This window comes from Chrysemys picta, chromosome 2 (assembly GCF_011386835.1).
Source record: "Chrysemys picta bellii isolate R12L10 chromosome 2, ASM1138683v2, whole genome shotgun sequence".
Taxonomy (NCBI): Eukaryota; Metazoa; Chordata; order Testudines; family Emydidae; genus Chrysemys; species Chrysemys picta.
The window spans coordinates 188109899-188135278 of NC_088792.1; the positions used below are offsets into that span (position 1 = coordinate 188109899).

At 44.5% G+C, this 25380-nt stretch overlaps 1 protein-coding gene across 9 annotated transcripts in view; it reads right to left on the reverse strand.

The window, feature by feature from the left end:
* KCNG2 (potassium voltage-gated channel modifier subfamily G member 2) overlaps positions 1-24144 on the reverse strand; it is an 86981-nt gene extending 62837 nt beyond the window's left edge. Inside the window, exons 1-2 of one of the 9 annotated variants that reach the window (XM_005281435.5) lie at positions 23181-24144; positions 10507-10608 (exon numbers count right to left, since the gene is read on the reverse strand). The gene's annotated coding sequence lies outside the window, so the exon portion shown is untranslated. The other 8 variants (XM_042860459.2, XM_005281433.5, XM_065585106.1 and 5 more) reach the window with 8 other exon arrangements.
* Between the last annotated feature and the right edge of the window lie 1236 nt (positions 24145-25380).

Consider the following 25380-nt stretch of genomic DNA (forward strand, 5'->3'; position numbering starts at 1 on the left):
CAAAGCATCAAACACAAAACCAAACATGCGGCCACAGATCTGTGGGATAACAAACCCCCCAGAGTTGGCAGATCTCAGCCAACTACACTGAACTACTTTCCCTTCACACTGTGCTCTATCTCCCTCGGAGCCAAGTCAGCATAGTTGTGCCAGTGGTTGTACTGCCATGAGCTGGTCGACTCCCTTCAAGATGGTTCACAGAGAACGAAGTGACTTAGTAATAGCTTCTAGAAGCATCAAAGTCTGCAACTTTAACTCATAAGGTAAACAAAACATGACACACTGTATGTCCTTCCTGTTTCCTACTGAGACCTAATTCCCTACTATGCCTCCCTTCTCAGTGTGATCTATCAGCTGTGCAGATCTTTTAGACAAGGGAATCAAGCAGGTATGCCAAAGAAAGAGCATCCCATGCAGCTGCCTTTTCCCTCCATACTGCCCATCGTGGCTTTTCCCATGATTTTGCCTCACTCATTAACACACAACAGAAGGAGGGGAAAGCACAAGGGCTTTTGTCATGTCTCCTGCCTCTGTATACAGTAGGGGTTGGCAACGTTCGGCACGCGGCTCGCCAGGGTAAGCACCCTAGCGGGCCAGGCCAGTTTATTTACCTGCTGACGCTGCAGGTTCGGCCGATCGCGGCCCCCACTGGCCGCAGTTCGCCGTCCCGGGCCAATGGGGGCGGCGGGAAGCGGCGCAGGCCGAGGGATGTGCTGGCCGTGGCTTCCCGCTGCCCCCATTGGCCCGGGACGGTGAACCCCGGCCAGTGGGGGCCGCGATCGGACGAACCTGCCGTGTCAGCAGGTAAATAAACTGGCCCGGCCCACTACGGTGCTTACCCTGGTGAGCCGCGTGCCGAACGTTGCCGACCCCGGGTATACAGATACCTTAGAAACAAATCCTCTCTCAAGATTTGGCCCAAAGTCTTTCAGCTCTTAACGTTTCCTCTTTATTCCTCTCTAAGTCTTATGTATGTTATTTGTTTCAGAGCTTACAGTGTCCTTGTACTTTGAGGAGTGACTACACAAATGACACCATGGGGCTCCATGTTTACTATGTCTCAATGATTTCCAGATCACTCATTCACTCAGTTTACAAGGAAAGATTTTTTTTTCTAACTTCAATCTCAGCAAACTCAGCCTGGGATCTGAAGGTCAAACTGGGACTTTCCTGGGACTTTCATCAGTAAAATTCAGCCAGCCAAATGCTGCCCCCATTGTCCTCCAAATATGTTTTCAGTTACACCTGTGTAATTCTCCTGCCTTCAGTGGGAGCGTACTTTGAAGGCAAATTGGAATGCACAGATGGCCCTGCAATAAAGTACAAGCCAGTACAGAACCTAGCTGCGTTGTGTCTCCAGCGACAACCGTGGCAAAAATTTACCTGTGTCATGAAAATAAGCACATATGGCTCTGCATGCACACTGGAAGCAGACTTGTAAAGCCAGACAGTGCCATTTTTATATAGTCACTTTGCAGGGTAAAACTACCCTATGTTGTTATTTCCCACTTATTCACTCACATGCTCTCTGTAGGCATTTTGGTTACCCAACCTCTTTTCCTCTTTCCATTACCTTACTTTTCTCGCAACGATCACCTGCACTTTGCAGCCAACATTTAGCTGCAGTCTAATCTGCCTGTATCATGCCACAGAGTGCAAAAAAGATTTCCAGTTGTTTATACACCTAACATATGCATCAATTTTTCAGCCAGGCATTTCAGTTTTTAATCTTCCCTTACCTCTGCTTTGCCATGAATGCTTATGGTAATACTAAGAAAAATACTTCAGGGACCTGTTTTTTTTTTTTTCCTTAATATGTTTGAAGGTTATCCTTTACCTTTCTTATTCCAAATTAGGTTCCAACCTAAAGCATGGCTAGTGACTTTCTGGAAGCTTGTCCATCTGGAATACTGATTGTCATATTGCACTATTTTCAAACTTAAGCCCCAATCCTTCAAGGATTTATATACTTCAATAGTCCCAAGGCTATAACTTAGGCCTGCATCCTTTAACACCTTGTCTAAGATCAAGCACATGCAAAAATCTTTAGAGGATCTACGCCTAATCCGATCCATTATAGAACCTCAATCTCTCAAAATGTAAAGAAAAAGGAGAAAGAAACACCACACACTCCTCCAGCGTGAAAATAGCCAGCCAGTTAAAAGTGACCTGCAGATAGAAAACGGTGGGTTTTTTGCCCTCGTCGTTTCTTTGTAATGTTTAAAGATTGAGGGGGGGTTTAAGTTTATTTTTCTTGGATTTTACCTTAAAAATAATAGGAATGCCAAGTTTAATCTTTCCCTGGTTTTGCTGGAGAACTCAGAGTGCCAGAAAACTGGAGCGGGATCTTTTGCTGCCTTTAAGGGGCAGGAGGATATTGAATCTTTCACAAGTTTCAGAGTAGCAGCCGTGTTAGTCTGTATCCGCAAAAAGAACAGGAGTACTTGTGGCACCTTAGAGACTAACAAATTTATTTGAGTATAAGCTTTCGTGAGCTTCATCCGATGAAGTGGACTGTAGCCCACGAAAGCTTATGCTCAAATAAATCTGTTAGTCTCTAAGGTGCCACAAGTACTCCTAATCTTTCACAAAACACTTTTCTTCTAAATCTTTGGCAAAGGTTTGAGTTAAATGCACATTTTAACCAATCTGAATAAAAATCCCTTCTGATATCCATTGCTTAGTCTTCACCTCCTTGATACTTATGATTAGGGCTCTGTGTCCGTCACAGAGGTCGCGGAAGTCACGGATTCCATGACCTTACGCGAGTTCCATGACTTCTGCTGCTCAGGTGGCCCCAGGGACAGCCACACTGGCTGCTGCTGAAGCCAGCCACTCAGGCAGCCCTGCAGCCAACCACACTGGCCGCTGCTGGAGCGGCCCTGGGACCAGCCGGACTGACCACTTCCCTGGTCAGCTGGCCCCAGGGACCGCTTGAGCAGCAACCGGTCCAGCTGGCCCAGGGACTACCTGAGCAGTGGTTCCTGGGCAGTCAGAGCAGCCACTGCTCGGCGGCCCCTCGCAGCTGGTGCCGCTGGCCCTACCCCCTCCCAGCAGCAGCCTCCCCAGGTGCCCCCCACCCCGCCAAGATTTAGTCAGGGGTATTTATAATATAAGTCAAGGACAGGATGACTTATACTAAAGATACCATGACTAAATCGTAGCCTTACTTACAATGTCATAATCCTACTAGTTCTCCAATGGTCCACAGAGTCTTCCAGGAAAAGACAAGTGAGTCAGACATGAATTTTTAATGTGAAAAAACCCATACAACAAAAATTCAGGTTTCAGGCTTTCATTGTACATCATAAGGAACTACAATTAAAAGAGGGCATAACCTAATTTTTTCCCTTTCGAGAGCCCTTTAAACCTCTACTGTCATCATAGGATCAGCACCAGCTGTAGCCAGTTAAACTAAACATTTTCAGGTTTTTAGATGCTGCTGGGAGACAAAAAGTACACCGACGTAGTCACATAAACACATTCCCTTACAATGGAAAGTCTTAGCACTTTAATAGACAAAAGCACAGTTTTCTTTAGGGTTATGGATTTAGCAATCTCGACTGCTACCAGATTGTTTACTTGGAAGAAGCACTCACACTGCTCATGACACATGTAACCAAAAGTACAGATGGGAAATAAATATCATCAGCAAAGCACACATTATTTGTACAATTACAAAAGCCAATCCATACAACTGTACTAACAACAACATACATGATTTAATCTGGTAGATAGCCTGCTGGTGGAGCAGAAATGTAAAACAGGTTGGTAAACAGCAGAACACACTTTTTAATCATATTCATTATGCATAACTGCACAAAACCCACTTGTTTCTGGCACGTACTCTACCCCTCATCAGTTAATCGGTTCCAGATTCATAAAATGAAATGGATATTACAGTAACTCCTCGCTTAACATTGTAGTTCTGTTCCCAAAAAATGCGACTTTAAGTGAAATGATGTTAAGCAAATCCAATTTCCCCATAAGAATGAAAGTAAATGGGGGGGTTAGGGAACTTTTTTTTTTTTGCCATACAGTACAGTACTATAGTTGGGAAGTGCCCCCGCTTTACCCCACACAGGCACAGCCCACTGGCACTGGAGACAATGAGGCAGGCAAGGAGGCTGAAGGAGCTGTAGGCTAGGAGAAGCATGTTGCGCAGCAGCAGCGGCGGCAGCTTCCCCTACTCTGCAAGCACCAGGGGCGGGGGCTCAACCCTCAGCCCGCCCACGCCACCCCTTCCCCCAAACCCCCACCCTTAACCCGCCTCTTCTTCCCTCCCCCCCTTTACACCGCATCCTCGCTCCTCCCCCCTCCCTCCCCTGCCTCCTGCCTGCGGCAATCAGCTGGCTTGCAGTGTTCAGGAGGCGGGGGGAGGAGCGAGGACAAGGCGCGCAGGCTCCCCCTCCCTCCCCTGCCTCCTGCTCATGGCAATCGGCTGGTTTGCAGCATTCGGGAGGCAGGGGAGCCTGCGCACTAAGTCCTCGCTCCCCCCCCCTTCTGAATGCCGCAAGCCAGCTGATTACCACGGGCAGGAGGTAGGGGGAGGAGGAGGAAGGCGCTGATCCGCAGGGTCTGCTGGCGGGTGGAAGGCGCTGCGGGGGGGTGGGGGGAGGAATGTAGGGGAGTTGATGGGGGGCTGCCAGCTATGGACAAAGCAGGCAGCCAAACCACATTATAGCGAAGCATTGCACAACTTTAAATGGAGCATGTTCTGTAATTGAGCAGGGACGCAAGCTCGACACAATGTTAAGCGAGAGGACGTTATGTGGGAAGTTACTGTATTACACTGCCATTGCCATATGCATTCATTATTTTTTCTTTCTGACTAGATCAGAAGAGGCACAGACACAGGACCACGTCCAGCCACTACTTCCAATACTTTTTTGAGGGACATTTATTGAAAAAATGTTGTTGGTGCACCTCTAGTCACAATCTCCTGGGTTTCCTCAACCCTTACCAGTCCCAGGCATCTATGCCTGATATCCTTCGTCTAATGGTGGTAAAGTGTTTTTGCTGATCTTGTAATATTTATCAGATACCACAATCACAAGGGCTTGTCGAATCACCTGCTGTGGGAGTGGATTGAGACAGGAGAGTCTTTTTGATTGGGTTTGTTTCACACTTACTTTGAACAGGTGTAGATGACTACCCAATATGTAAGGCAACAGAGAATCAGGTCCTACACTGGCAAAGACTAGAGATACACTTTCAATAAAGGGTGCACTTGCTACCCTGTTAGCACTCATCTGCACTGAGTTAGAGTTGGTTTCCTCCCATCTGCACCTCTAGAACATGCTCCTTTCAGCATCTCAGGACATCCTGCATTTAGGAAGCTTGGTCAAGGAGCATTTAAAAGCTTTTTGAGGTAGTTTCACGGGCTGGGTACTTTGACTGTGAAATGGTGTTTATGTCAGGGTTTAATATTGGTGCCTATCCCCCTACTATCTGAGCACCTATGGTAGTGAGTTATTTGGTACTGTCATTTAAACTGGAAAGTCAGTATGATAATTTCTACAAAATAAATTGCTCAGCAGTGTGGAGTTCGGTGATAATATAAATATCTAAATTATTAACATTCAAACCTATGGAGGTTTTGCATTAAAACTAATGGTAGGTGCATGGTCCATCTGTTTTCCTAGGGTGGAATTCATCCCTGTGCCGAGGGCTAGCACAATCCCTATTTTAGGAATTATGATGAACTTAATTTATTGGTGCTCAGGCTTAGCTCTAGCCTCTGATCCAGGGCAAATGTCATCCTTGGATTGTTTTATGAGAAGGGTGAATATGAGATAAGCATAACCCCCAAATCTGTATTGTGCAGATCTGCCTAGGCATCAAGGGAAGAGCGTATTTATACCTCTAAAAAGTAGTTTCTAAGTCAGGGGTGGGCAAACTTTTTGGGCCGAGGGCCACATCTGGGCGGGGAAATTGTTAGCAGGGCCGGGGCAGGGGGTTGGGGTGCGGGAGGGAGTGCGGGGTGTGGGAGAGGGTGCAATGTGCAGAAAGGGGCTCAGGGCAAAGGATTGGGTCAGAGGAAGGGTGTAGGGTGTATGAGGGGGCTCAGGGAAGGGGGTTGGGGTGCAGGAGGGGTGCAAGGCGCAGGCAGGGGGGCTTAGGGCAGGGAGTTGGGGGGCGGGTGCAGGCAGGGTTTGGGTTCCGGCCCGGTGCCGCTTCCTAAAGCGGCTCCAGGGTGGCAGCGGCGCGCACCGGGGCCAGGGCAGGCTCCCTGCATGCCTGCCCTGGCCCTATGCCACGCCGCTCCAGGAAGCACTGTGGTCCCTGGGGGAGGATGGGGGGGAGGGCTCCATGTGCGCTGCCCTTGCTGCACCTCCAGGTACCTCCCCCGAAGCTCCCACTGGCTGCAGTTCCCTGTTCCCAGCCAATGGGAGCTGTGGAGGGCAGTGCCTGGAGACAAGGGCAACATATGGAGCCCTCTGCCCTCCCCTCCCCCCGCCGAGGGGGCCGCAGGGAAGTGGTGCCGGCCGCATCTGAGAGCGGTGCGATGGGGGGCAATCCTGCGGGCCGGATTCGGCCCGCCGGTCATAGTTTGCCCACCCCTGTTCTAAGTAAATATGATCAATACACAACCACAGAGTGAGAGCACTGTTGTAGAAAGGTTTATAAAATTAATGAAAGAATTTGATTACATTGAAATCACTCTGACATTTTTAGGAAAACAGGTTTTTGGGAATCTCTGATCAATTTGCTGATTAAGATAGGATTTCAAAACAATGGACAAGATATTCTGTAAATATGGTATCATAGCTCTGGGTGCTTCGGGTGGCAGACCGTAGCTGCTGTTCCAAAGCCCTTCGAAAATTCTGGTTACGTTTCTCCCTTCCTTTACATTTATATTTTCAGGAGACCTGTCCTTGTCAGCCTGCTGCTGCCACTGGGCTAAGTCTAGAAAGCTTAAGCTGTTGATGACCGTGAAGCCATTTTTGTGGGCTCCTCAGAGAGGCATCTGCTAGCTCTGTAATGAATAACATAATAAGTAGGACTGCAAACGATCCCCACTAACATGCATAATGTCGAAGATGTATATATTAACAACCCGAACAATTGTTTTTTTCTACTGCCATTTGGTTTCATTTCAAATTAGAATATTTGTGAATGTGATTTTATATTAACTTTTTATTTCAAGTGAAGGTGGACCATCATGTTTATGTACCTAATTGAATACCTCTGATGGCCATCTGAAATTCCAGAAATGAGTGGCTCAAAGCCAGGCTTTCCTAGTAACACTCATAAGTGGAATAAGATGAAACCTCAGTGGTTAGTGTCAGATGCTTCAAAAGAAGGTTCAAGAAAGCTCATAATGGACAATAATGGCATATCTTGCTCTTAGGGGAAGTTTCTTCCTAATCCTAAACAGTTAGTGCTTGATTTACATCCTGAAGCTTGAGGGTTCAGGCTCTCATATATATTTATCCTATTTAATGAAACTGCAGCTGTTTTTCCTGCTTCGTTGTTTTGCACTGAAACCTCCAACGATGCATAGGATAACTTTAAAATTGCAGACTAGTTTCATGCCAAGGTACAATTAAAATTCTTTAATAACGGCCCACTTCTGTGAATGCAAAGAGTGGTATGAGCTGACACACTGTAGTGGATTCTTGCATTCAGGAAACAGAAAAATAACTAAATGTTGCTCACTGCCAAGAATCTTAGATCCTTTTTGAGCATACCCCGGAGATCTGTACTGTGCCTCCATAAATAGGTTTGTCTTATACTGATATTGGCTGAGCTAAGGAAGGTATTCAGGCAATAACTAGGTTATTGAAAAGGAAAGTCATCAAAACCTTGTGATGTAGGTTGTTACTGGTTTATTGTAGATCTGGTGATGCAATTAACAGAAAGGGCTAAAAACATTCAGAGATTTCCAAAGAGATGGTAGTAAGTTGTATTGAATCATTTAAAAACAAAGATTAGCTCCATGTTGGCCGAGCTACTAGTACATCAAAACCACCATTACTAAGGATCTTCAGCTTCTTTAGTTCTTTGGGAGAGATGTGATGTGTGAGTTAAACAAGTATTAACCTGCACAGCCAGCCATTGCATGAACTGGAATAGAGTTTGTGTTTTATTTTATTTCTTGGTTTTACCTGTTTCGACTCTTTCTTTCTAGAATAAATGGTGTCTGGTTTAAATGCAATTATAATGATCAATATTGAGCGAACAAGTGTGAAAAGGCTCTACCCTCAGGGAAAGAAAAAGAACAAGTGGCTAGAGTTTACCAGCCCACAGCCATGGGGGTTTGGGACAGACTGGAATTCTTGCTCAAAATACTGCCACATGTGGTGGAAAATGGCCCAAGGGCAGTCTCTGACTGCACAGATATGACGGTCTGTTACTAAAGAGACTAATGGGGTGTGTTCAGTAGCATAAAACTACAGCCAGAAATTAGCCCCGTCTTTCCCTCCCAAATCTGACACAAATAAAAGTAGTGTAAATTTGCACTAGGTTATTGGCCAACTTAGGAGTGCCCACACTGTCCTTGAACAGCTACTCACATAGACTGGTTGTGCCAGAAATATATTGCATCATGCACAACTGCTTTTGACAGGATACTCAACCAGAGCAAAAGGATGCCATGGATGGAGAAGCGGGACACAGAGTTAAATGTGTGGACAATACCTTTTGACCTCTAGACCTTGCCTGGAAAAGCTCCTCCCTAACTCAGTATGGGGAGGGACAAGAGAAGTATTGTCTCTGGAGGTTTCAAGCATCAGGATGCAACAGTGACACTGAAATTCACCATCTGGCTACTGTTTTTCAGGCCCACACATAGCCTGAAGCTAGATTTGGTCCCAGCTGAGTATAGCATGCACTGCAGCACCCTTACAACAGCTTCTTTGCAAACAGTTCACTGAATCCACAACTCCCATAAAAACATATTGTATGGACAAATTTGGGGCTTAGACGCACAAAAAGCCTCTCCTATGTAAGTTGGTCGGCGCGTCCTTCATTTATTAGATAACAGAACTGGTCCCAGACAGCCTTAAAAATGAACACTTAAAATCTGTAGCATCTCGATGCTACACCATAGGTCATATTTGATACCAAACAAGAAAAAGCAAATTTTAAAGAAGCACTGTATGCACATATGCATTTTGGGAACTTAAACAATTACTGTCTACAATGGAGCTACCAAAGTCTATCAAGAAATATAATGCTTATTAAAAATTATTCAGCATACTTATTTACATGCTAAAGAATAAGAACTCTGAACTAATAATTACTGTGTGCATGACTCGGTAAACAGATATGGTTTTTATATGCTCTGTGAGAGCCCAGTCCTGAAAAGCATTATGCACATTAGAAATCCATATGCACTCCCATTTACTTCAGTAGGATCGCTTGTGCAAGTAAGCACTAGTCATGACAGTAACTGTTTGCAGGATCAGGCCCTCAACCTGATATGTATTTACAATTTTTGTTTTTAAAATTAGGGGAATTTTTTAAGTGTTATTTTTCTATTTTGATATAAGCATAATGTAACATGGCAGGACCCTGGCCACTATGAGAGCTTTACTCTAAATTATAGTACAAGTGCAATAGCTAAAAAAACCCCACAAAAATACATAGAGTCACGTTCTGCTCTCACTTGCACTTGTGTAAATCTGGAGTAGCTACATTGATTTACTCCAGTGTAAATGAATAGAATTTACCCCTACAGTCCAGACAGGATTTGTTTCCACTGCAGAGACCATAATCAAAAGCCTCTAGAACAAATTCAAGTCCTTCTGTAATCATGAAAACCTTCAGTGTGAAACCTTGGAGAAACATTGCGGGAGTTTGAATTTACAAATCTCAGAATAAGGAATTTAGGGAAATATTAACCTTAATATTCTGTGAAACATTTTTGTGATATTTACATGAAAGAGCATACACATCCAACGAATGATTTACAATCTGAATTAAAGTGAAGATGATCAAAACAACACAGGGTGTGCTACTTACACTCTATACAGCTGAAGCAAAGGCTGCATATTCTGTGCTTTTCTGAGTCCCAAAGGGTCTCACCTGTTGTTTCAAACGCAGTATGGAAAAAAAGGCAGGCTTATGCCTGCTCCAAGAATACTTCAGCTTGTCACAGAAAAAATTGTTAAATTACTTTCTTTTTTCCCCTTTGGCTATAACCTTGATTAACTCACATGAGCCATACACATTTTCAAAGAGTTTCACAGACTTAGCCACATATAAGCTCAAATAAACCCTTCCTGAAACACCTCAGAGTACTTTACATGACTTCAAACAACATACCAAAAAAAAAAAAAAAAAAATACAGTTCAAAGACAAGGCTAAATAAACGAATTTGGTAATAAAGATGAGAGAGAAGAACATCCCAGGAAATAGTATGAGAAAACTCTCCTAGGGACAGAATACTAAATACAGAGAACCAACCCTCTCCAAATGGAAACAAGAGTTACAACCTGGACACTGGGATCCGAGGAAAACTTACCATTATGTTCAAGCCTGTTCATGCCTTTTACATACCTAATTCAGCCTTAAATCATTCATTTAGTCCAGAGAAAGCGAGTGGAGATGCTTGATATGGGAGAAATTTGATCAGAAATGTTGGTTCTCTTCAGGAAGCATCTAAGAATAGCGACCAGCAGAATGGGAAAAAGAACTTCGTTATATGTGGTGGGAAGTGGCAAAGACAAGGCATGTGTTAAAAATCTCAGCATCCTAGTGAAACAATGTAGGTCGCAGAGTGAAGAGGTTCCTATGGTGATACTGTAGTAACATAACTTGACAGCCAATTGTAAATTAAAAAATAAGTGCAGTGTTTGCAAGCACCGAGGCCCTGACCCTGCACCATTACAGGATCAAGCCCTGAGGGTAGGAAAGGTAAGTTAGGATAGTAAGATAACAACCAAGGAAAAATGAAACCCTCATTGAAGGGACTCACTGAGCAAAATTCAGCTTGTTTTGTGTTCAACTTGAAGAAGTTAGGAGGCATGGCCGAACATGAATACAAGAAGAACCATGCAGCACAAAGTAACTGTCACTGGGACAGCACAGATAATACTGAGTTCACAGGTTTACACCTAAGATCCTCATCCTGAAAACACTGATGTTCCCATCGACTGCATGGGGACTACCTATGTGAGTAAAGGTCACAGGATCAGGCCTTAAATATGTAAAGTTTGATATTGATGGACATGAGCATAAATGCTATCACCCAAAGTAAGCATACATGTTCACTGTATAAATAAATTGGCCTTTTGAGTCTCCCCTGAAAAATCTGAATTTGATCACATCACATTGATGAGGACAATATGCACTGTGAGTGCTGGGGTAAGATCAGAACTAAGTCAATGCTCTATCAGATAAATCAATATAAAAGCTTTGCTGCGTAACAAAATCACCAGCTTTTGGGTCAAGCAGGAAATAGGTCCAGCAACAGTAACAAAGAAATGTAATTCCTACATGCAGAAAAATAGCAGGCTTTTCACATCCTAATGAGAGGTTAATTAGTGTCACATTTTCACTAATTGGGGGGGGGGGGGAAGAGAGAAAAAGAAAAGCATGAAATAAAGAAGGAAAGATCATATGAATCCTGATAGTGCATTATAACCTCCATTAACTAGCAGCACTGGATGCATTTTAGAGTGAACTCCACAAAGAAGCATTTCAAATGTCAAAATTAGAAACTAAAAGGTCTTCTAAGTAACCTCTGAGGATGTGCGTTCCACTTCCTGGGAAATAGCTGCTTTTTGTCTCCCAACCCAATAACATTGTCAAAGGCAATTTGTGTGAGAGGGGGGAAAAAAATCATTCTTAGCCTCTAAGTAAAAACTTCAGTCTAGCAGGTCAATATAAAGCAGAAACTAAACCCACAGAACAGAAGCTAAACCCACAGAATAATATTCTTAAAGCTCTAAAACTAAAAAGACTTAGTTGTCATCTTCAGAGGGATTTTTTTTATTTGTTGAATATTATGAATTGCTTGCTCTCTCTGGAGGGCATTGCCCGCTTGGCTTTCACAGTAATATGATATGTTGCAGTGACTTTTAGAAGGAAATCAAAATTAGTTTCTCCTCCCCATCATCATAATCCATTCAGAAAAGAATACCTCAACCTCTTGTACTTCATTAGCCTTAGAAGCGCCAGCAAATCTGATATTCCTTAAGCTCATGCATTTGACTTTTTATAGCTTTCCAATGTTATGTTGCAATGTCCCTAGCAGTTATTTCCACCTCACTTCCAAAATGAAATGGCTCTCTTCAGAGAGAGAAAAAAACATACAAGAGTACATTTATGTGAAACAAATCAATGAAAGCAGGAAAAATTCAATCTTGACCCCACTGGCTGAGATCTCTTTAGGCCACTCTTGTCAATGACATGACCTCAACTTATTAAAGAGCATCCTGTACTTCTCTCCTTATGAATCTGACCAAGCGGTATACGTTTTTAGTGTATACTTCAGCATCTTCCCATTATCACCGTATATGTTAAATACAATGTTTCTAATTTTATTAATGACTCAGCAAAACAAACCCTATAGGCCCAGAAATTAGTCAGACTTGAAAATGTTTTTGGCAGAGATCTTCAGAGGTACAAAGATTGTTGCAAAAAATATCATTAGAATTTTGCAGAATCCTTGGAGGCCTGATTATCATAACACTTTGATATTACTATTCCCTCTCCCCACTCGCACCCTCCTGGTCCTTATCTAAACATTTTAAATTTCCAGAGGTCATGTAATTCAGATATCTAGGTAAATATAGGTAAGATGCTGATGGACTTGAGAGACTTACTCCACAGCCAGCACAAACAAAGGCTCCTTTACAATACACCTGAGAAACTTGCTTTCAAGTCATCCAAATAATGTGCCTGACTAGAGATGTTTGAAGAGTCATAAAATGGTAAAAGTTACACAGATTCAGCATGGCAGTTCTCAGAAAACAAACACATTCATGTGTTCCACTCAGTGGCTCCTGGGGCACCGTGCTCAAATCCTGGTTGTGCTGACTACAGCCAACACTGTATTTCTTTCGGGTAAACTCCTCATGCCAAAGTTTACTTCTGGGGAGGAAGGTAAGCAGCTATATTTGAGACTGGCTTTGGAGACCACTTCAAATGCAGAGGTCCACAGTTGTACACATGCAACTCCCATTCAAATCAATGGGAGCAGGATATGCACAGAGGACTTAATATTTATGTTTACCAATGTTTATGTTTACCAATTATTCCCTTCCTAATTGATATTAGTGTATTTATTCTGCTAATGATACTATTAATATAAGGGATGATGCAAATTATCCTACTTAAAATGTCCAAAAAGATAAGAGGAATGTAAAGCATTAATTTTTAGAAAGTACTTTTTGTGGGTTCCATTTCATTGTGATCAGTTTCATATTTCTTAATAGAGTGCAAAGCCCTGAAATAGGAGGTTTTCAATGTGGTAAATAAACTTTAGTGTTTGTAGAGTTTCATTCTTTGAAAGAACACTATCTTCTACTTTTTCATCACTTTATTTTGGTTTACTCTCTGTTGGTTTTAATACTGTCTTAGAAGCCTGAGAATAACATTTTCCTTCTGTACTGTTCATGTCCTTTGCCATTTGGCCAATCATTGATTGATTTCCTGCCTTTCTTATGGATTTTAAAATTCACATGACTTGTTTATATCCCTCTTGGTGCAGAAGCTTTATCAGTGCTGTTAGTTAACTGTTGAAGAACCAACAGAGGTGGGCGGGGAGAGCCATCAGAGAGAGAGAGAGAGAGAGAGAGAGAGAGAGAGAGAGAGAGAGAGAGAGAGAGTGTGTGTGTGTGTGTGTGTGTGTGTGTGTGAGAGAGAGAGAGAGAGAGAGAGAGAGAGAGTCTAATATAAACAGTGGGGGTTAGTGTGTGTGTGTTTTTAATTCCCAGCAGTGGTATGATGATTTCCGTAGACTTATTGTATTTTGTTTTTTTAAAACACAATAGCTATTTGGACTCCTGCAGCTATTTTCAATCTACAACAAAATCAAAGAGGATCAAATTTTAGGCCTTAACTACTTGGCCATGTCCCTTTAATTATTCTTCATTATGAAAATTAGCATACCACAAAATGTTGTAGATAGTTCTGACTAGCTTTAGTTTTAAAGCTTTAGATTTTATCATAAATATATTTTATGAAATGTGAAGATTTGTTGGAACAGTAAGAGATTTCAACCCATGTTGAAAAATTGGGATGATAAATTTTATTCTACAAATTCCCCGCATTTTTTTTTCAGAGTATGACTGCTGAAATATAGCTTTAGAATAATTAACAGGAGGAGTAACGCTATAGGAATTGTATTTGTGGTGTGATATATGCACTTAAAGTTACTAGAAGCACCAAAAATGTGTTAATGTAGAGCACTCAACCTGTGGTACATTATTCTTTAAGAATGCCACTTACACAGGAAAACATATCATCTGACTAGTCCAAACCATTTGCCTTAAATCAATTATCATTATGTCAAAATTTTAATTCCTCCAAAATGTTCTCTATCTCTGGTCTGGATTCTTTCACCTTTACCACACTGTGTAGTATCTTACTCCATCAGGAGACCCACTGAAATTAATGGGATTCTTCACTGAGTAAGAAACTGCATAATGTGACTATGGGCTTGGCTACACTTGCAAGTTAGTGCGCATTAAAGCAGCCCCAGGCGCCCTAACTCCCGACCCATCTACACTGGCAAGGCACTTAGAGCCCCTGGACTCTGCAGCTGGAACGCGCCTGTTAATCCACTTCCACGAGAAGCACAACACTTGTTGCGCCTCGGCTGAAACGCCCCAGCGTCAGTGTGAACGAGGTGTTGCATTACTGCGCTTTGATCGGCCTCTGGAAACGTCCCATAATCCCCTTAATTCAAGTGGCCACTCTTGTCATTGTTTTGGAATCGACTGTAGGAATGCAGATATCCCCTTTCAAAGCTCAGTTTCTGACAGCCAGCTGCTTATCTGCTCCAGGACAAAGCAAGCCATTAGTGTGGAATGTTGCTTGCTGTGAGTGTGTGAGAGAGAGGTGGGGGGCAGGGGGGTCTGAACTTACAAGACGGCATGCTGACACTCTCAGCACCCCAAAACCCACTCAGCACCCCCACACACATACACACAACACACTCTCTGTCACACTCCACCCCACCTCCCGCATTTGAAAAGCACGTTGCAGCCACTTGCATGCTGGGATAGCTATCACAATGCACTGCTCTTTGTGGCATTGCAAAGCTGCTAATGTGGCCACGCCAGTGCGCTTCCAGCTGAGAGTGTAAACACTCGGCAGCGTTTTCCCTGCTGTGGTCTCCAAAGGTTGGTTTAACTCTCAGCACTCTACATCTGCAAGTGTAGCCATGCCCTTAGACTATGTCTACACTTGGAGCTAGGGGTGTTATGCTCTGCTCACGTGGATATTTTCACGTTAGCTCTCATCGAGCTAGCATGATAAAAATAGTAGTGTAGCCACAATAGTATCAGCAATGAATGGTGGCACAGCCTAGCCACGCTCAGTACAAACCAGCCTGGACTTCGTGGGTATGTACTCAGGGCGGCTAGCCCATGCCACCGCTCACCACTGCCCATATTATTGCAGCAACGCTACTATTTTTACCATGCTAGCTCAATGAGAGCTTACACAAATATGTCTACGTGAGATGTAGCCGAAATGTGGCAGAATCTAGCCTTCTATGCAGTTAAATTGCTTGCTGAAATGGAACACAGATTCAGACGTGCTACCAAACAAGAATACAAATCACAGCTCACAAGTCAAAAAGCATGAAGTAACTTTGATGAACTGACAAGTTAATTAACAGATACCCAAAAAGGTCTGACTGGTACAAACAAAACATTTTAGTCCATTGATTTAATATCTTCATCAGATTGATTACTACATTTAAAAATAAAAATCTCAACAGGGAAACATGCAACCTATATAACTCAAAACTGATGACTTAATTAAGCCAATTAGAGGCTCAATGCAGTGCAATGCATTTTGGAAATATTTTGAGAGACACCAGGCCAAAGTTCAGGTGGCTTCACTCACTCGTAATACTGCCACAAGAAATTCCAAACATAATATTCTGAGTCCATGTAACTTATAGACATACGGTAAACTTTTCAAAAGTGCCTAAAGGTACGTCTCCGTTGCAATGAGAGGCGTGAATGCAGTTCAGGTAGTAGGAATATCCGCACTAGCTTTAATCTAGCTAGTGTGGCCATAAATATCAGCAAAACTCCAGTGGCATGGGGTTCAGCGCAGTCTAGGAATGTGACTACATACCCAAGGTTTGGGGCAGGCTTGCACAGCCCAGGCTGAGTGAGGCCCGTACTCCCTACAGTTTCATTGCTATTCTTAGCTGTGCTAGCTAGATTAAAGATAGCATGAGTATGCCTACTCAACCTGCAATCACACTTCCAACTACAATGTAGACATACCTTATGGGACTTAGGCGCGTAAGTCACATTGATTTTTGGTGAGACCTAGGCTCTTAAGGGACATATTTTTAAAGGTAATTTAAATTCATTAAAAAATATGGCCCTAAATGCCTAAATCACTTTTGAAAATGGGAGACAGGCACTTTTAAATATGTTACCCATACTTCACTACTCCTTATTTATCCCCATTATTCCTACACCAAACAGAATACAAACTTAAAGTCCTTTAGGGATTAACTGGATCTAATAGTTTTCCCCTACTACCACTTATACTAGTCTTGGAAGTGTACCAGGCCCAATCCCACAGTTCTTATGCAGGCAAAACTCCTACTGGACCAGGCCTGGCGTTTAGCTTCCCCAGTGCTGCCTTTAATGTAGATTCCTACCTTTCTCCTCTGCATGTAATTATGGGCCACCATGCACAGAAAAGCAGCATGGAGAACAATCAGCACTAGATTGTCTCCTAGATTACTGGGAGCTCCTTAAACCAATCATTGAGGCACCACAGTGAAGCACATAACTAGTCTTTATTGGTCATGTCCATGCTGTAAGAGTATTCACATAATACTCACTAAATTCCCAAAGTCCTCTCCCAGCATGCACTGGATTAAACGTAAAATTTGGGATGGATTTTCTGGGGGCAAGTGACACAAAGACCCCTTGGCAAAGGGTCCCTTGTTCCTTGCAAACAACTCTCACCTCAGATCTGACAAACTCATTATACCAAGGCATGTCTGACAGGATAACTATCCATGAAGAGTAACATGTAAGGTATGTACAGAAAGCTCGTAGCTTGTCAAGCCTCATACCCATTGTGAGACACAGATAAGGGTAATATTTAAGGAATAGTGTATTGATATTGAAAGTATGCTTTATGGACTTGGTGTAGAAATTGATCACCGGGGCGTAATGTGCCATTCAAGCAAGAGGGAGTTGTCACCCCTTCCTACTTAGCTGGTGAAATAATGCAATGTTCTATTGTCTATTCTTGCCACATCCAGAGCAGTTAATGGAAAACCATCAGACAATGACAAACACACAATCGAAACCACTCAAAACCACATAAAGGTAGAAAAGAACTCTACAGCAAGGCAGGGGTTTGCCCTGCCTGTGAATAGAAACAAAAGACTTTCACTATAACAGCTTGCAGGGAAAGACACACTATATCCATTCACTGTGGGAAAACCTCTGACTGGAAGTAGATGCTTTCATGAACTTCAACTTTTGGCTCCTGGTAGAAATCAGCTAGCTCTTCAACAGACTGGACTTTGGAGGGAAATCTACTTTATTAGACAGGAAAGGTAGCTACTGATAAAATGCAAACCTGGGTCTGCATTTTGTTTTGTATTGTGGCCATTTATTTCCACCACTGTCTCTTGTTTCTAGTGCAACCCCTATTCTTTCTTAAATAACCCCTTTCTTGATTTACTTTAAGTGCTTATAAGTGCTGTGGTGGTTTGCAGGAGCAGTGGTTTAAGGTAAAATTGGTCAACTGGGTGCACTGCTCCTTTGGGAACAGAAGATCTGGAATTTCTGTGAGTAGTCAGTGTCAGGGATTGGATATCACAGGAAAACGATTCAAGAAGGCTTGGTGGATGGGATGAACCTACTATTACCATGCAAGACAAAGGCCTGGTCTACAATACAGCGTTAGGTCGATGTAAGGCAGCTTACGTCAACCTAATTACGTCAGTATACACACTTACAGCCTTGCTCCTGCTGACATAAGTGCCCACCTCACCGACATAATAATACCACCTCCAGGAGAGGCGTAGGGCTTATATCGGTGTAGCTAGGGCAATGCAGCCTCCTTGTAGCATTACTTACATCTACCTGCTGTCAGTGGCATAGGCGCCGACTTCCCCTCTGCCCGATGGGTCCCCACCCCTGTCCAGCCTTTTCCTGCCCCTGCACCGCCCTCGCCCCACCCCCATTCCACCTCTTCCCCAAAGTCCCTGCCTCACCCCGCCCTTTCCTACCCCAGCCCCATCCCTTCCTGCCCCCATTTCACCCCCTTCCCCCAAGTCCCCGCCCCTGCCCTGTCTTTTCTAGCCTCCTCCCCTGAGCACGCAGCATCCCCGCTCCTCCCCCTCCCTCCTGGAAAGTCCTAAGCACCGCCAAACAGCTGTTAGGCGGCAGGGGGGCTGGAAGCACTGCGACGGAGGGGGAGGAGTGGGGACACGGTGCACTCAAGAGAGGGGGAAGGAGGAGGAGGCAGCTTGGCTGCCGCTGGGTGTGGAGCACCTCCTAATTTTTCCCCAGGGAAAAATTGAGTCGGCACCTATGGTCAGTGGAGCCATGAAATTGACAAGAAAGCCAGCTCCCCAGCTGGTGCCCAATCTCCAGGCTGCCACCCAGGCTCCCAGCTCAGGCTGCCGCCTAGACTCCCTGCGGGGAGTCCTGTTGCTCCCCTCTCACTAGAGGCAGAGTATCAAGGTGACTCACTGGCAGTTTCTTCTTTGACAATTCTAAAGTCCTGGTGAGGTATTGAGGCAATATCCCCCAGGACTCAACACACATAAGCAGGGAAGTCTGAGAAGCATGACAAAAGCATTATAAGTCTTCTCAAGCAACGTGTGCGCTCAGGAAGTGTAACAGTTCTCTCAAAATGGACTGCTATTGTGAACTGGGCAGTACTCTAACGAGGAAAAAATGCTGGAGCCATATATTTAGGGCTAGTTCCTACAACTGAATCCACCCGGATATGGGGGGTTTGCCCACATGTATTCAGTTCTAGGATCTGGCCCTTCATAAGGATTATTCACAGAGGTATCACATCTGAAAAGCTGAGCCAAAAGTTCTGTTCGTGTGCAGAGTTTTAAAACCGTTTCATAATTAAGCCACAAGATATGACAGACATTTACGGACAGTTATTGCAGCACTCTCTGGATGTATTATTAAACCCAAGACGAGACACTCAAGGCCAAATGACTTTAATCACCTTACAAGTGCAATAATGCCTTAGATATGCACAGCCTGAAAATATGTGGGGATATTGAAATAATTTGTAAAGTGATAAGAATCTTACTTGGGGATTATTCACAATGGTTGACATGTTGATGAGACAATCAGAAAATCTGTGTACACATCTTTAATAGTGTCCTGGAAAAAATAATTGTGTTTGTTCCCGTTTTCTGCCCTCCCCTTTTCCCCTCATGATGTACAGGACAATCTTGTGGGATTCCCTCCCTCCCCCATCCCCCACTTGTTCTTTACATTATCAATATCAAGTCTATATTTCCTGTGTTGCTGGAAATCTTTCTTCATGAACCAAAACATGTGAATTGGGACCTTTTCAGACTTTACTAGGAGAGGTGGAAGTGTTGAATATCCAACAAGAGCTTTTCTTCCAGCTATTTTACTTGTTTGAGTTATACAAACTTTAACAAAACCAAACAAAAAACCCACAGTTTTTAACTGTCTGAACAAAGATCACCTCCCATCTGAGTTTCATTTCCATGTTTTCTTTAATATCATAGTTCTACTAGCCCTTGCGTCTTCCAGAAAAAACAGGAGAGATGCTGCTTCAATTTCTAATTCAAAACCCAAGCAGAAGAAATATCTTACATGCCTTTATAAAGAAGCAAAAAAAGCATAGACTTTTTTTTCCCTTTGGGGGGTCACTTTTAAGCCACTTCAGAACCACAGTAGTTTCCTGGACTAGATAAACAGAATGGAAAAATACATCTCTTGCTGGACTAACTTTGGTGCTTTAGGATGTACTAAAAATGTTTCCATATGTAATTCAGGTGGTGTTTACCATTTCTTAGTGGACTCTGCCAATCTTCCCCTGCAGAGCTAAAAGGAGTGAGGGATCACCTAAACGAAGTCCCACTTGCAACAGCAACTCCAGAACAAACACTGCACCAAAATGAGAGCCCACTTCTTCAGAAAGTAACTTACGGAGGTTGGCAAAGGGCCTTATGAACAAGGGACTTCTTCCTCAGAGCAAGTCTTAACCACAGTTTTGGAACTGGTGCTGAACACAGTACAGCTAAACTGCGTGCACCTCTATCAATATTGATTTTCATTCTCAATTTAGGGGGCTGATCTTATGGAGGGCATATCAACAACTGACGTGTTAGTAATATATTAACACATTAACTAACAGAACTGTAAATTCTTTGGTAGACAGGACACGAAGGTAGGCTTAAACATGACTAGCAACTCACATCTGTCTCCTGGAACAAACATTTGTGTGGTGTCTTCACTAGAATTTACAATCGTATTAGTTAACAAGTTATTAAGTATGATTAAACATTCAAGTTTAGTGATACCTTGGGGTAAAACTCTCTTGAATTCAATGGGAGTTTTGCCTGAGTAAAAATGATAGAATTTGACCCCATGTAGTTGCATGCCAAGGTATAGAAGCTTCATTTCAGTTACAGAGTGATAAAAACAGATTTTACGATTAGAACAGAGTGCTAGTGAAATAAATTACACTCAAAGAGTTAACAAATAGCTGACCTATGTGATTCCAATTGTGCAAGAGCAAACTCTTAAAGTCACCAAAGCTTTCCAGGTATTTACAGTTTATCACTAGGGTTCCCAGGCGTCCGGGTTTCGACTGGAATGCACGGTCGAAAAGGGGCTCTGGCGAGCACTGCTGACCGGGCCCTTAAAAGTCCGGTTGGCCGCCAACAGCAGGGCAGGCAGGGTGCCTGCCCAGCTCCAGCAGTTCCCGGAAGTGGACGGCATGTCTCTCAAGCTCCTAGGCACAGAGACGGCCATGGGGGCTCCGCACGCTGTCCCTGCCCGAGCACTGGATCTGCAGCTCCCATTGGCCAGGAACCTGAGGTAAGCACAGCCTGGAGCCTGCACCCTGCACCCCCTCCTGCACCCCAACCCCCTGCCCCAGCCCTGAGCCCCCTCCTGCACCCAAACTCCCTCCCAGAGCCCGCACCCCCTCCTGCACTCTGAAGCCCTCGGTCCCCACCCAGAGCCCCCTCCTGTACCCCAAACCCATCCCCGGCACCACCCAAGAGCCCCCACCCCAGCCAGAGCCCTCACCCCCCCCCCACACCGCAACCTCCTCCCTAGACTGGAACCCCCTCCTGCACCCTGAACCCCTTATTTATGGCCCCACCCAAGAGCCCACACCCCCAGCCAGAGCCCTCACCCACACCCCAACTCCCAGTTAAAATGAGTGAGTGATTGAGGGTGGGGGAAAGCGAGCAACAGAGGGAGGAGGGTGATGGAGTGAGCAGGGGTGGGGCCTCGGATAAGGGGTGGCCTAGGGTGGGGCAAGGATGTTCGCGTTTTCTGCCAGTAGAAAGTTGGCAACCCTATTTACCACTTAAACTTCAAATGAGGTTTTAACATCAGGCATCATAAGGGAGTTAAAAGTCATAGATCCTCAAGGGAAAGGAAAGATCTGCAATTAAGATAATATAGACAACACGGTGAACAAGGTGTTCAATGGGGCCAGTTGATTTCTAATTTATCAACTAATACATACATCATTTTATGTAAAATAATGAACTTAAAACCGCACTAATTGCAGGTGGAAAACATAGTGCACAGCAGCTAAGGCTCTCTGATTTATATGAGATTCCATCAACCAAAAGACACATGGAAATGGAGACCCCACTCATTTCCAATACATTTTGTTTGAATTTAAATATACATCTGTTTACATTCCTATTAAAAAAAATGCATCAACAACAAAAGAGATGAATATACCAGAAAAGGAAAAGAATCCAGCATTGCAGTGGGCATGCAAAGAGTGCCAGGGAAGCCGCACATCAGAGCTCCCACCATCAGCAAACCCTCGAAGAGCAACTCAAAGGCGTCTTAGCACTTTACCCCCTGGACAGGTTTTGAGTGGACTCTGTGGCTGGGTATTATGTTGTGCCCCTATAAACTTCCCCTGGCAGCAAGGGTGCTCAGAGCCATTGAACCAAAACCCTGTATATAATGGAAACCACTGCAAGCCAGGGGGTGTGGCAGCACCCCTAGTTCCAGCACCTATGCCTTGCAGCCCTAGGGAGGAGGCAGAAGAACTGCTTAGAGGCGATACCCCCCAAAAGGCCAGAAGGGAAAACCTGACCGGACTCTGGGTGCTGCTGCTGGCGCCCCTGGTTTGGCCCGGGGCAGAGCAGGAGGCGGCTGGGCTCTGCCTGCTCTCTGGCCGTGCCCCAGCGCTAGGCAGACGCTCTGAGGAGAGCGTTATTGTGGGTTTTCAGCTCACCCGCGCCTTGATCTGCCAACTCGAAGGGCAACCCAGGGGATGGACCAAATGCGATTTGGCGTCCAAACAGCCGCGCTTTGCTCGTGCTCCATAAAACAACCGGGAGGGGGCGGGGAACCCCCCACCACACAGACACACACACTTGATTGAAGTTTCTGACTCCTTTCGGCTCAGAAATCTAACGGGGGCTAGGAGGCCCCCTGCAGTGCTCGCTGCTCCCAGCCATGGAGGCTATTAGCGAGCAGCCCGGAAAGACGGGAGGCGAGAGAAAAGGCTCCAGGGGCACAGAAAGTTCCTGCCACCGCGCCCAGCCACCAGCAGGCGGGCACCCCCCTGCCGCCAGCCCCCCTGCCCCGGCACACGCGCTGCCGGGCAGAGAGAAGCCGTAGGAGCGCTGCGATTCCCGCGCCGGGAGCAATGATTTGGGCACGGCTGGAATCCATCCTGCAGCCCCCACCCACTGAGATCAGGGGCTCCTAATGCCCATCACACAAACTTCATCCTGGCCCAGGGGAAACCTCACCCCCCCTTCCTTCCTTCCCTCCCTCCCACTCTGCACTAGACGGTACCTGGGGAAAAACTGCTGCTGGTGGATGCATCAGCCGGGAGCTCAGGCGCCTGCCCCACCACGGACGCCCCGTGCACAGCGCCGGGCTTCAACTTGGCGGCTGCTCCGAAGGTCCCAGCAAAGGCGGACACGGCAGCGGCTGCTGCTGGGAGGGGCCGCCCCGCCGGGTGCTGCAGCCTGATCCCGGCTGGCTGGCGGCAGGTGCCTGCTGGAGCCCGCGAGCGAGCGATTGGGTCCCCCTCTCCCGGCTCCGCGCAGGGGCGGGAGCTGGCGCCGCCTCTCCCGGCTCCCCCACGCCAGCAGCAAGGCGGCCCCGCCGAGCACCTGAGGCCAGCGGGCGGCTCTTCCCCTTGTCCCCCAGATCCTGGCCGCGCGCTGCCCCCTGGAGTGGGGCGGGGATGAAGGTCCGGGAGCAAGAGGGGGCGAGGCAGGGTGGGTCTGGCAGGGGCTGGGAGAAAGTCCTGCTTAGCTTCCGTTCCTCCCCCTTGCTGGGCTCTCAGCCGCCTCCCTCACCCCGCCTGTGACCCTTTCCACAGTTCACGTTGAAGACACGAGATAGGAGTTGCTGCTGCTGTTCTACATGCGCCGGGGCTGCCTCGGCGGGTAAACGCAGAGAGGTTGTGTTTTGCTAGGCAGGGTGAGGGACGGTGACATCTAGCATCGGACCCGCAACTAACTGATCCCGCGCAAGCTTTAGTATTGGGACCCCCGGAGGCACCTTCTTCACTTGTGTAACTCAGCCCGGCTTTCAACCCTTGGTCCACTTTGAAATTCGACTCCCCATCCCCAGGCAAAACCAAGACGGAGTTGGTTTCTCTTTAAATATTAGATTAGAGTTTTGCTTTTAAATTGTGCCAGAATCAAAGTTGACCAGTTTTTAAACATTGTTTTATAAGGAGGCAAAACGTATGTGACATTTCAAAACAAATGCTCTACAAGGTAAATGTTATATTGTAACTCAGGGTTACATTTAGGGGGTCAAATTCTGCTCTCAGTTATGCCCCTGTGTCACTGCACGTCAGTCGAACTACTCCAGATTAACACCAGTAAAGCCAAACAGAATCCCATGGTTAAAATACTGCCCTAGGACTGGGAACAGCTGGGTTCAATTTCTACCTCTATCACAGACTTCCTGTGTTACCTGTGGGAAGTCACACTTAACCTACCCGTGTCTGATTTACCTATCTGTAAAATGGGAAGAATGTTTCCCTACCCGGGTATTGTGAGGAAAAATGTATTAGTATTTGCAATGAATTTTGAAACTACAGCAATAGTATAAGATATAAGGACCTAGACTGCTGTAGCTATATGCTCCATGTATATTCAAATGTATATACTTTCAAATTATTGAATTTGACAAAAATAAAACATCCCATAATTAATATAAGTGAAACATCCTTAATGAAATACATTTTCAAATGTTAACCATATAGTGTTTATCCAATGAATAGATGTCTTATTATGCAGTTAATTTCTTTTCAATACATTTTCCAGTTTTGAATCCTTTTATATATTGGTATATAATAGTTTGGATTTTAAGTAATTACATTTGGCCAGCAATTAGCCCCTATTACAGTTGAACTGCTTTTGGCATTTTGAGACATATTTTTTTAAGATCATCTATAACTCATGTGCAACTACAGCTTAAGTACTGTAAAAATGTAAATAAAATAAATAAGTAAATAAATCTGCCCCACAAGTTAATGATTTTTTAAAATTACAAATAAAATGCAACAAAAATATATGTGATTTGTAAAAATAAATCATATTGATAACTTCCTGGATATTTTATTGATACCTTCTTGCATGTAGATATTACATTAGATTTTTTTTAGTTTATAAGTACCTTATTTTTCCAGATATATTTTAATTATATTTATTGTGACTTCACTCATTTCTTTTGCCAGTTTCTTCAGAATTCCTCTATGGCTACTATCCGGTCCTGGAATTTTGTCAGTCTTTAGATAATTTTAATTCATCTACTATAATCCCAATTTGTTCAGTATTTCCTTCTTCCCCAGCAATATTCCTGGCTGATTTTGATATCCATCATACATTTGCCTTTCAAAGACTGGAGTAAAGAATTTTTTTTTTTTTTAAGCATCATCTACCTCTTCAGTCAGTAAACCATCCCTAAGAATAGAGGAACATAGGAATTGCTATATTGATCAGACCAGTCTGTCTAATCCAGTACCTTGTCT